Below are 13881 nucleotides of genomic sequence, written 5' to 3'. Positions count from 1 at the left end.
ATTTACAACCAAAGTGTAGAACATCCAGACTCATATACTCCAGAAATCACAATCCTCGATACCTCAACGATTTATTTCGTGATCCAGTGCTCTATCCAGTGGTCTATTGAAGCACTATACACAATCTGCGAGACCCCTCCCTCCGCCAGCTTCACTCACACCTGTACCTGTCCCTTTTCTCCAGCCTTGTGAGTCGTGGGTGGATAGGTCAGTCTGTAGGGCACTCGCCCGTGAAAGACAAAGTTCGCAAGCCTGTGTCCCGGTACGGCACAAGGTTTTAATGTGACAGGAAGTTTCATATTAGCGCACACTCCACTGCAAGCGAAGTTTCATTCTGTTTTATTGAAACCTTCCGCCCATTCATTCGCACTAAGATACAGTTACCCACGTTCGAGGTAGACAAGCAGTCCCTGCTACAATTTTCTCAGTGCTAGGTACAACAGTTCCACGATAATTTTCCATGTAGTTTCCTAACAAAACTGCTTCCATATCGTTTGTAGATCATACAGTAGAGGAATTTTATATTTGTCGTTTCACTTTTTGAACTTTTAATGGATGAACTGCTTCCTTATTAACACTGAGATGCTGTCTCGTAAAAGTTTTACTTGCGTAGAAAGATTACCTAATTCTGGTGATAAATGGCCGTACGAGACCATTTCTGGGCAACTTTCAGCGATCATGGCACTGACTCTGTGACGGCTACGCTATGTCTAAATATTATTAAAAAAGTCTGAGGACTTAGGTGGTTTCTTACATGTCCTGATACTCCCCACTCCGAAATTTTTCAACTGATATGATGTTTTATTGACATTTTATCTTTCGCCACTTCCAGATATTATGTATGTTGTAGCGGGCCAAACTGCAAGCGTCGGTCACTGTAATTTCGACGCTTAGTTTTCTATGCCCGGATATTTTATCTGACTTTATTCCTCAAAACACACTAACACGCTCCCACGATTTTCAGTATCGTGTGCTAGCAAATATATTCCTCAGACGACCACAGAAAAGGTTACGCTTTTAAAATTTTCTTTCGCTTACATTTCATACACTACAAGGACTGAGACCATTATGAAAATTTTCTTGGATATGGTTGCTATGCACATCCCAAATTTTGAATGTTATTGGACGCTCCACCTGCAGTAGATGTTTGAATAGTAGCTGTGAAGGCATGGACGTGACATCCTACTACAACTAGATTTCAGTTACTCCTGACGGAGGGGCTAAGACCCCGAAACCGTGCTACTACACAGCGTTTCCTGTCGTGCAAGAATTCCGTCAATGAAATATTTTTAAAATGTGGCAGATTTATGTGCAGAATGGATGTGCGTGTCCTAGTTGTAATACTTTTATTTCTTATCTCGCTTTCTGTTCATTTCATACACACTAAGAAAGCAAAACATAATCACCACTACCCATCGCGAAACTGAATGTCGAATGATCACGTTGCCAATACGTAATGCGGTAAGAGAAGTGTTCAAGGTGAACGTAGACAAATGAGAATTGTTCCAGCGGCCATACCGCACCCACAAGTGCTTAAGGCCACTGACACTCTCAAGAGACAGTCAAAAGTAAGATAGGTACGGCCCGGCGCCTGGAGATGAGCATCTCGGATACGGAGAAATTGGTGGGCTGGCTGGCTTGTACCTCTGCCTTGACAATCTATGACAAGTGGAGGGAGGAAGCTGAACCCGTCAGGTGTTGGACGTCCAAGCCTCTGTATGGAAGGTGGCGCTCCGTGGCACGCCCACTCTTTAGAGCGAGCTGGAGGGTGATCTGTAGCACGTCTGAAGACATAATACAAAGCTGGTCCAGGCGCAGGCACTACGGGGTATACCGTGTAGTACACATTGTTGACCATGGGTTCTCACTGTAGACCAACCTCTGCGTGTTCACTTGTTGACGTCATGGTCAGTTACGACTACAGCGAGCACAGGATCATTGAAATGTGGCCGTGGATCGATGGAACTGTGCAGCTTCGTTGGACGAGTCACGTTTCTTGTGAGGCCTGGTCAATGGTCGTGTCCGGATCAGAGATCATCCAGGCAAATAGTTGCTCAATAAATGTACCAAACCACGTACGCTGGCCGATTGGAGCAGTATTACGTTATGGCGGTCACGCGCTTGGATTTCCATGGTATTTGTGATATTGACCATGGTACCATGTCAGTTGCGGTCAAAATGGACGTTATTGGGGACCTCCTACATCCATTGATGATATAATGAAAAACCAGCCCCAAATTGCAAATTTTACTTTTTTATTCATTTGAAACCATGTCCAAAACATGTTACCAACAGATTGAGCGCATACAGACAACTGCGCTGTATGCGGCTGTAACTGTTCGTTGCAAGTATTTGACATGGTTTACAAATTTTCGGAAATGGCATTTTCGGGTACTTTACGATGATTTGAAAATGTGTCTCGGCCCGAAACCAGTCATCAAGTGAGTAACAAAGTAAAATTTCCAACTTCGGACTGGTTTTTCGTTCTACTGATCCCACGTTGGTGCCTTGGCCATGTAATACACCTCATCTGATACCGATGGGACGCTAACGGGCGCCAGCTCTGTACCGACAAACCTCAGGCCCGTAATGTACAATATCTGGTTAACAGTACACGGACACCCCTATGTAACACAGAATTGACCACATCTACATCTACATCTACATGATTACTCTGCAATTCACATTTAAGTGCTTAGCAGAGGGTTCATCGAACCACAGTCATATTATCTCTCTACCATTCCACTCCCGAACAGCGCGAGGGAAAAACCTAAACCTTTCTGTTCGAGCACTGATTTCCCTTATTTTATTTTGATGATCATTCCTACCTATGTAGGTTGGGCTCAACAAAATATTTTCGCATTCGGAAGAGAAAATGACTGAAATTTCGTAAATAGATCTCGCCGCGACGAAAAACGTCTTTGCTTTAATGACTTCCATCCCAACTCGCGTATCATATCTGCCACACTCTTTCCCCTATTACGTGATAATACAAAACGAGCTGCCATTTTTTGCACCCTTTCGATGTCCTCCGTCAATCCCACCTGCTAAGGATCCCACACCGCGCAGCAATATTCTAACAGAGGACAAACGAGTGTAGTGTTAGCTGTCTCTTTAGTGGACTTGTTGCATCCTCTAAGTGTCCTGCCAATGAAACGCAACCTTTGGCTCGCCTTCCGCGCAATATTATCTATGTGGTCTTTCCAACTGAAGTTGTTCGTAATTTTAACACCCAGGTACTTAGTTGAATTGACAGCCTTGAGAATTGTACTGTTTATCGAGTAATCGAATTCCAACGGGTTTCTTTTGGTACTCATTTGGATCACCTCACACTTTTCGTTATTTAGCGTCAACTGCCACCTGCCACACCATACAGCAATCTTTTCCAAATCGCTTTGCAACGGATACTGGTTTTCAGATGACCATACTAGACTGTAAATTACAGCATCATCTGCGAACAACCTAAGAGAGCTGCTCAGATTGTCACCCAGGTCATTTATATAGATCAGAAACAGCAGAGGTCCCAGGACGCTTCCCTGGGGAACACCTGATATCACTTCAGTTTTACTCGCTGATTTGCCGTCTATTACTACGAACTGCGACTTTCCTGACAGGAAATCACGAATCCAGTTGGACAACTTCGGCCTTTTGGCTAAGATCAAAGTGTAGTATCTGTTCTTATCAGCTTAATATCTGATACGTCCTGCATCGCCCCATAGGCCCGCTGCCTTATTAGAAGTCGCTTGTAAGGAACGATGTCAAAAGATTTCCGGAAATCTAGAAATACAGCATCAACTTGAGATCCCCTGTCGATAGCGGCCATTACTTCGAGCGAATAAAGAGCTAGCTGCGTTGCACAAGAACGATGTTTTCTGAAACCATGCTGATTACGTATCAATAGATCGTTCCCTTCGAGGTGATTCATAATGTTTGAATATAGTATATGCTCCAAAACCCTACTGCAAACCGACGTCAATGATATAGGTCTGTAGTTCGATGGATTACTCCTACTACCCTTCTTAAACACTGGTGCGACCTGCGCAGTTTTCCAATCTGTAGGTACAGATCTATCGATATACAGATCTACGTGTCATGAGACATGGACCCACCAGTATAGAGGGTGTCTCTACTAAGAGCCTTCAAGAGCATTGTCTCTGAAGTTTCGTCAGATATTTGCAGCTCCGTTCTTGGAACATGTAGCTGGAATGAAGCCAGACAGATGCTGCTCATCATGTCCTTCATGCGAAGCCTAGTGTAGACGGAAAGCGTCGGTTTGTTTCCTGTTTAAACAAATTTGAAAATAAAAGAATAAAAAACTTCAAAATGTAAAATTTTACTTGCCCATTTGACAGAGCTGTTCCAAACTGGTCTACCGAAATATTCGTTTTGTGGGATGTGCGATAAGAGGGATGGGAAAATACGAATAATAACCAGTACTCCAACAGCGACACCACCGCATTGTCTGTTCGGCTTCTGCCGCCATGTAGAAGCGCTGCTATGTCGATATCGGAGAACTGATTTTTCTTCGTGTTATACTGGTCCTTTTAATTCACACCGATGAAACTGATAACGAACTAAACCAATGTGGGACCGCTGTATCGAATGGAGGCATTAAATTCCGGTTTAAAAATCATCTCACTTTCCGTAGACGCTGGGCGTCGTATGAAAGACGCGATGAGCATGATATGTTTGAGCTGACTCCAGCGAGACGTTGCAAAATCGACATGGCAAATATCTGGGCAACACCAGCGAAAATGCCCCCGATCACCCATAGGGGACACCCTGATTTAGGGGGGGGCGAGTACTGTGCTGCCAGTAGAGAAGCAGAAACGAGAGGAAGGATCAGTCAGCAGTGTTCAGATACGTGGACTAGCTGTTGCATGTCACGCATCACAGAAATGTCAACCCTTGCAAAACCGCTAAAGTTTTACTGACGATGTGACTGTGAATTAGAAACGCGAAATAAAAACCACTGCTAAACCAAGACCAGACGGACTTCGTGTACTGATGGACTGAGCCCATCGAGCATTGTGCAAATTCGTTTCCTTCTATACGTGCAAGGGATTAAATTTTATACAATATATTTTCACTCGTTCCTACAGCAGTATTCGCATTGTTTTTCATTGCTGAGGAATCTCATTTTATAACTGTCTGTCATCAGCAAGGAATTTTTCAGATAGATGCATATCCGTGGCAACCCAACTTTTTTTCACGCTACAACAGGAGCCACACAGTAGCGGAAAATTCCACCGTCTGAAACGAGACTGGAGCCTTACCTGAGTCATGAATGCTATCGGTAAACACCTCGCTCCTAAAAACGCAGAAAAAGTAACAACGGCAACATATTTCATTCCATTCGGCGGAGTACTTACCGTGAACAAAAGGATCCGAGTTGACCTAATAAACACGTGAAGCAGCAACTCCCGGGGATTTCAGCAAAACGCTTGAAACGCAAAGGGAAATGCATGAGGCGGTGCTAGTTATCACATGCCGTTGTCTCTGCTGAAAAATTCTCCATTGTGCGCGTCTGCTACGTGGCCAAACTCTCTGCGCGGCGCTGGTGAATGGCGGTGCGAACAATACTGCGGTCTGAAACAAAGTGTGTACAGAGCAGCAACTCGCTCAGAAAAGTATACACCGCTTCTTTTTAACTTCACCAGTGAGAAGCAACGCCGTTAGCTCTAAATGTGGTTACCTAATTTCAATACCAGGCGACATCATTCAGGACATTTTCTTATCATAATAGAGAGTGTACTGCGCTCTGAAACGCGATGAAGTCGCTACAGTCCTTGCTGTTACCTAATAAACCTCACCATCACCTCCAAGAGAAAATATGCTAATTAAATTTGGCAGTCCTCTTCGCCACATATGTAAGGTGGTCAGAAACAGACCGAGAAGCTTGTAAGTGTGATGCAGGGTAGGTTGTGCTGAGAAATTATTGCTATGAAAGCTGTTCTATAAGTAGTGCCGTTTCCCAGTTGTTTAGCATTGAATTTAGCCAGTCAGGGCGTTGCACGCGCATGCCAGGTACTATTAATGTCGGTTGTTCTCATAGCGTATATGATAGCACACAAGACTGCTTGTTTCGGTTTCAGTCCTTACTACCGTTCCGTGCCTAATTTTTGACTCGCTGTTTTGTTCTGTTTTACGGAACCACCGTTTCTGGAGGGCCGTTTGCATTAGCGCGCGCAACTGTCTGGTTGCTTACTTCGTTGCTAATTAGATCGGAAACGGCGGAACGTATCGAACATTTTCCTAACAATTATTTCTCAGAACAACCTACCCTGCAACACCCTTACAAAGACTGTTTGTGACATGCCGTATAAAAGAAGTCAAGACAGTGACTATTACCGCATGTGATGGGTGTACTTACTGTTGCAGTAGTTACCAAGATGGGAAAAAAGTTCTTCTGACAAAATAAAAAAAAATCTACACTGTCCGAACAGGCCTTGAAGACCCAACGAGACCGACCGTCCGCCGTGTCATCCTCACACCATAGGCGTCACCGGATGCGGTTATGTTGGGGCATGTGGTCAGATCACCGCTCTCCAGGCCGTTTTCAGGTTTCGTGACCTGTCTCATAACTGGTGTTGCACAAAAGGGCTGTCGCTTGTGACTCAGCAGTCAGTGCTATGATACAGGTAAGCTGTGTACAGTAGTTCCAGCGTTGCAAAGCCATCAATATTCACCGCAGCGTTGCTTCCTACGTTCCACCACGAACGTGCAATGTGATGCAACTAGTGAAATATTCCTCGTAGCCAAAACTCTCGGACGTCAAACTGACCTGAAAGAAATTTTAAATTTCTGTTATGTTCATAATTAATACCTGTGAGTGTACGTCGAGCTCCACATGCCTCAATCACAGCAATGCTTCTATAATTAAACAAAAAATCCTGCAAATTTCAGTTTCCTTCATGAACTGTATTTCAACGAAGTCAGCTACGTTTTTACAAATTCACTAAAAATTCTAAATAGATGAAAGTACATTATTCTCATTTAAGAGAAGAGAAAACAAATTCTATAAATTCTTAATTTCTCGGTAAACTCTTTTTTCTATTAACACATAGATATTTTTCAAAACTCTAGTGTTGCTGTTTCTTTTTTCCTGTCTATACACATTTTTCTTTCTAAACGTCCATCAAAAGCCGAAGACTAAACCAAAGTAAATAGACACTTACTGTTACCATGCATACAGTTTTCTCACTAACAATTCTGTCAGCATATCGTCCATGAGGAGTACAGGGGTTGTACACAGATGTAGAAAACCAGAATAACAACATACGGCATAGGAAACTGCTGGCGTTCATACCAGATTCCAGTCGTCACGGAGTGTGAAGATACAGTCCCTATAAGGTTTTCAAGGGAGTCTTACACCATTTACCTGCATGAGAGTGGCACGTTCAACTAACGCTGATCGAAATGGATAGCGATCACGCACCATTCTTCCAAAAGTCGAACATAAGGGCTCAATAATACTGAGATCTGGGAGCCCACGGGAGATGCGACAGATCATGCTATTGCCCACAAAGCCTGTCACGGACGATGCGAGCTGCATGAACAGGTCCTTGTCGTCTTGCAACACAGCATCGCCAATGGGGAGCAAACACTGTGCTATGGGATGGACCCAATTAGCCAAAATGTAACATAAAATTTGGCTAAAATGCGATCTTGCACAGTATCTGTGGGGCACATGGAACACCATTACATGGCTACCCAAAACAACACCGAACCCCTGCCATTTTTCACTCCCGGGACTCGTCCAGAAGTTGGAAAGAAGAACTAGCTGTCGTTATGAACCAGCTGCCCTGTCCGCAGCTCGTGGTCGTGCGATAGCGTTCTCGCTTCCCACGCCCGGGTTCCCGGGTTCGATCCCCGACGGGGTCAGGGATTTTCTCTGCCTCGTGATGACTGGGTGTTGTGTGATGTCCTTAGGCTAGTTAGGTTTAAGTAGTTCTAAGTTCTAGGAGACTGATGACCATAGATGTTAAGTCCCATATTGCTCAGAGCCATTTGAACCAGCCAGCTGCCGTGCATTCTAGCACACATCATCATCATCACCATCATTTTGCATGTGTGTTAGTGTATGTAAGGGCTACACATGATTCCTGGTAACCTTCACAATCAGTGTAGTACTTCTACTAACTGTACTCATAATCCTACTGTTTTGTGCTCAGCCACTCCCCTCGCAAACAACAATCCTTGCACATGGAAAGTGAGTAACGAACCGAAACTTCAGCGTGGAAGCACTGTCTATCGATGGAAAGTATTGCACCGACTGATCTAATCAAGCAAAGCTCCCTCATTGCTTCAGTTCCACCGGCAACTCTTCTTCTACTGTACCTTTCAAACTTAATGAAATTTCACCTGAGGAAAAGTAGTCTCACGAGATAAGCGTAAAGATACTGCTGTCAAACCATTCAGTGAAAGCTGCGTACAAAAATTAGGATACTAAAGTGAATGTACTAAATATGTAAGATTCAAGAAGCATTTTCAACAATTATGACTCATTGCGAATTACATAAAAGTGAAAGTAATTAGCATAAAAGTATTTCCTAGACAGCTACTGGCGTGCAGATAAAAGCGGCAAACAGCATGGAAAACACAACATACGATAATGTATGTAAGCACATTCAAGATACAGGCGAACATTTGCAAAATACATGACTGCAAACAGTAGATTTTGAGATTCAAACAAAATAACAATTTTACCCATGTAATGAATAACAGGAACACATTGACGTTTTACGCCAGATGAATTAACAGCACAGTCGTAAAGTTCGATGAAAGGGCGGACAGTTTACCATGCACTACAGCAAATCATAGATGCTACTAAACATGCAACGGATGCTACTGTGGAAATAGAAAAGCAACAATCGGGCACAAAGTGGATAAATCTCTTGACAAGAAATTAGGAAATCAAAATTATAATAAACGTACACTAAATTATATACCAATTCTGACAGTTGTAAGTAAACTGGATATAAAACCTAAGGCACAATGTTTATCACAGCCAAAAATACAGAAATAAGGGAAAGCCCATAAGACTAGTAATCATTTCTAATACCATGTGTGTAGTCCAGCATATAAACTGTAACAGAAACTAAATAAAATACCGATACAAAATTATACATGTGAATGAACAGCACAACTTTAACTGAACTAAGAGCCACAAAACTCCCTCGAAATGCTTAGTATTAACCAATGGACACTAGCAGCCCTTACTCTAACTTACCTTTACAAGACGCTGCACCAGAAATCTGAAGAAACTTAATGAAACATAAGAAACGTGCATGGAGATGACCGAATTCATGAAACTTCTCCGGCTAAACCTAAGGTGAAACTATTTTAGATTTAATGACAAAATTTATAAGCAGGTAGTTGGTCTAACAATGACAATGTGTGTATGGTGCCATATTTGACATATTCAGTACATTAAATGTTTAGAACAACAACTGTTTACCAACAAGAACCCTGTCTACTTAAAAATGGTTAAAATGGCTCTGAGCACTATGGGACTTAATATCTATGGACATCGGTCCCCTAGAACTTAGGGCTACTTAAACCTAACTAACCTAAGGACATCACACAACACCCAGTCATCACGAGGCAGAGAAAATCCCTGACCCAACCGACTTCAAAATGGTTCAAATGGCTCTGAGCACTATGGGACTCAACATCTTGGGTCATAAGTCCCCTAGATCTTAGAACTACTTAAACCTAAGTAACCTAAGGACATCACACACACCCATGCCCGAGGCAGGATTCGAACCTGCAACCGTAGCAGTCCCGCGGTTCCGGACTGCAGCGCCAGAACCGCACGGCCACCGCGGCCGGCACCCCACCGGGAATCGAACCCGGGAACCCGGGCGTGGGAAGCGAGAACGCTACCGCGCGACCACGAGCTGCGGACGCCTGCATTTTCATGTCACCCAAACATTCATGAACAAGCAGCATACAGGTTAATGCTGCACAGGGTAAAGCAAATAGCTTGGAGCCAAGACAACGTGCTACAGGAAATACACATTTTGAAACAGGTTTCATATGCCTCCATGGTTGACTCAATACTGGGCAAAGTAAAGAAAGATTCCAATACAAACAACAATAAAGAAAAAAATAAACATCGTCAAAACACACATGATAAACGTTGATTTTTCTACGTCGAATAAACTACAACAGACTCTGATACATAATATAAATAATTATTATGACCCATATTCACATCCTGGATTACATTAAGTAACTTGTCAGGAATGCTCCATATTCTCCCTAGGATAAACAGATCGAAAGTTCCACACCACATATACAAAAAACATTAGAATTAAACGTTGAACCGTAAGATAATCTATAGCCACATACAAATATACAGTACAAGACATAGATTTGTAAATGCACATCGCTGCGCGGGATAGCCGCGCACTGGTTCGTGCTGCTCCCCCCCTTCGGAGGTTCGAATCCTCCCTCGGGCATGGGTGTGTGTGTCGTCCTTAGCGTAAGTTAGTTTAAGTTAGATTAAGTAGTGGGTAATCTTAGGTACAGATAACCCAGCAGTTTGGTCCCATAAGATCTTACCACAAATTTTCAAAATTTGTAAATATAGATCGAAATGTCTAAGTACACCACCAGTTAAATAACGTTCATGAAACGGATCTCTTGGAAGAGCTTACACTAAATTCACATCTCCAAACACAAAATATTGCATTAAGAACTGGAATGTGACCCAGCGACTTCATTTTGATGCTTCAGTTGTTCCCCTATACAAGACCTCAACTAAAGTCCATTCAAACAGGACACAGAAGCCCCAACGGTACCGACCGACAGCCTATAGGTATCACTGGATGCGGATATGGAGGGACGCGTGGTCATCACGCTGCTCTCTCAGCCATTGTTAGCTTTCGTGCCCGGAGTCGCTACTTCAACGACCCGCCATAGTAGCCGAGAGCACTAACACGCTGCTTCCTGACCCGTGTAGGCGCGCCGGCCCCAGATCAAATCCGACCGGCGCACTAACGACGAGGTCCGGTGTGCCAGCCAGCCTGGATGTAGTTTTGAGGCGGTTTTCCACATCCTGCTAGGTGAATACTGGGCTGCTCTCGACGTTCCGCCTCACTTACACGACTCGCAGACATTTGAAACACGTTCGCACCATTCCATGGATTACACTAGATGCAGACAGTTGGGTTACACACATTCCATCCCAGGGGGTACAGAGTGACGACAGGAAGGGCTTCCAGCCACCCCTCAAAAATTAACACGCCAAATCCGGTTAACCATCACAGCAGACCCCACAAGTCGGGATTAATGCTTGTAAAGAGATAGAGGGAGATTTATAAATTATAGAGCTCAGCAATCAGTCGTCCTTTTTTTTCTAGGTGACAGGCGCCTGAGCAACAGGGAATGCATCGATATTAGAGAATGTTGCATTGATAATAGCTAGGCACTGCGTAATCGGGATTAGCGTAATAAAACCTACAAAAGGACGACAACTGATTGCTGCGCTCTATAATTTATAAATCACATAACAGTCGCTGAGTGCACCCACTTTCCTAATGGAAGGTAGCGTGAGGAGAGACAGAGAGATCACTTCTTCACAATCAGGTAGCTTCTTAACTGGTGTTACAAGAGCTGAGTCCACCCCACTTGCCAACAGTGGGCGGCGTACTCAGACGATCACCAGTTCAAGGTTAGCCAGGCCAGACAGTACATAACTTCGGAGATCTGACAAGAACCGGCGTTACCATTGTGGGAAGACTGTTGCTAGTGCCATTACATAAGCATTGAATTAACTACCTTTGTAGCTAATATATAGGTGGATATGATTCATTTCACATCCAAAATAAAATCCTCTGCATTAAAGAATAGTATACATACTCTGTGGACGACCTGTAATGATATATTCTTATCGTACATATCTGTTTTTAATGTCTACTGTGCACTGTAAGTTGTCTGAATGATGTTCAATATGTTTGAATATCTGCGTAAGACTACTGAAAGGTAGAACTAATAATTTTTTTTTAAAGTTTCATTCATCGTATTAGACGATTCAGAAATCATGCAGCTGTGTCATTTACGATTCAGATAATGAAAACAGTACCAGTTATTCATTTTTTCACGCTTAGCGCAACGCGTTTCGAGAATTTATTCTTATTTCGAAGTTCATTTCTGCATTTGTTCATATGAATATGTTTGGTGTTGTTTGTATGTGTGATTTTCTGCATCTCTTGCCCCTTTTTGAAGTTAGACTGCAATTGGAAATTTAGACAAAATGAATCATTCAGTGTTTTTAAACAGTAATGTTACGAATGGTCTTTTGGTTTCACTAATTACAGGTAATGTGCATCCGCCATTATACAGAATATCACACACACCCATAGATTGTTTCTGTCCAATCTTCCGATTGCAGTCTAACTTCAAAACGGCGCAAGAGACGCAGAAACTCACACATATTCACGTTAGCAAACGGACTTCAAAATAAAAATAGCTTCGCGAAACGCGTTGTGCTAAGTATAAAAAATAAGTAACTGTCCTAGTTCTCATTATTAAGATAACGAATTAAAATTTTCTTCAATATCCGCCAGGAAATGAATGTAACCATCATTAATTACAAAACTGTATTTATATACTACACTAAAGGCAGCACAATAATACAGTATCTCACACATCACTCTTAAATGACCTAATACACGAAAAATAGGTCTTGAGAACGGTAATCCTTTTCCAACACGCTTGGTCCAAGAAAAAAGAATGTCTTGACTGACATCAGTAACAGTTATTTTATAACCAGGGCCGCTGTTTTAATAGTCACAAGCTTTTACCAACCACTTCAAAAGAATTAAATTAAAACATGTGTCCTTTAGGAACTACACATACCCAACGAAAAATTGTAACAAAGTGATATGTATTCAACGTACTGCGTTTCACAGCGAGAAAACTAACAGTATCCCGATTAGGAGGAAGAGATACGCTTTCTTAAGAAAGAATGTCATGAGGGGGATTGAAATTCTTTTTCGTTACGCTATGGCTAACGTTTGTCTTGTTTGCACGAAACTTCTCCTGATACAATCCATACCACTACTATTGCTTACCTGTAGAAAATACCGTGGCTCCTTATTGGTTACAGCTACAAGAAATAGGCCTATCAAAAGAAGATCCCTGAAGTCAGACGGATTTCTACATATACATTTACGTCCGTACTCTGCAAACCAATGTGAACCACATTGCATCAGTTATTAGGACCTTTTTCCGTCCCATTCACGTTTGGAGGGCAGGAATGGTGAACGTTTGAACGACTCTGTCCACAGTGTAATTAGTATGATCTTTTCTCCACGATAACTATTGTTTCACCAACATTTTTCTATATATGCCTTCAAGCGGCTGTTTGTGGGCATCGTCAGGTACTTGACGGATAAGTATTCATTCCAAAACTCGGTTTCGTAGGATCCTATCGGAATTTATTGAGATTTTTGAGAATCTAGCCAAATTCCAACTCAAAGTGTTTATAAATTTGCACAAACGAGACGTAGTGTATAGTTTCATAACTTAAGTTTACCGGAGAAAAAAAAAAATTTTCAGGTGGATCCGTTTTCCGTCGAAAAACATCTTTTATTTTGTTTTGATTAAAGAAAGTGGTTCGAATACTGTTATTCCTTAGAATTCTGCATATGAGAAGGCAGTACTCGTCGTTACTGTAAGCATAATTAATGAAACTTCCTGGCAGATTAAAACTGTGTGCCCGACCGAGACTCGAACTCGGGACCTTTGCCTACAGAGCTTCTGTAAAGTTTGGAAGGTAGGAGTCGAGGTACTGGCAGAAGTAAAGCTGTGAGTACCGGCCGTGAGTCGTGCTTCGGTAGCTCAGTTGGTAGAGCACTTGCCCGCGAAAGG

General features: G+C 42.6%; 1 pseudogene; it reads left to right on the top strand.

Annotated features, from left to right (window-relative positions):
- Positions 1-3634: 3634 nt before the first annotated feature.
- On the top strand, positions 3635-3780 carry LOC124608398 (annotated as a pseudogene).
- Positions 3781-13881: the final 10101 nt, after the last annotated feature.

Source organism: Schistocerca americana, chromosome 3 (genome assembly GCF_021461395.2).
Source record: "Schistocerca americana isolate TAMUIC-IGC-003095 chromosome 3, iqSchAmer2.1, whole genome shotgun sequence".
NCBI classification, from domain to species: domain Eukaryota; kingdom Metazoa; phylum Arthropoda; class Insecta; order Orthoptera; family Acrididae; genus Schistocerca; species Schistocerca americana.
The sequence above is the reverse complement of the archived record's forward strand: the minus strand, read 5'-3'. Positions and strand labels throughout refer to the sequence as shown.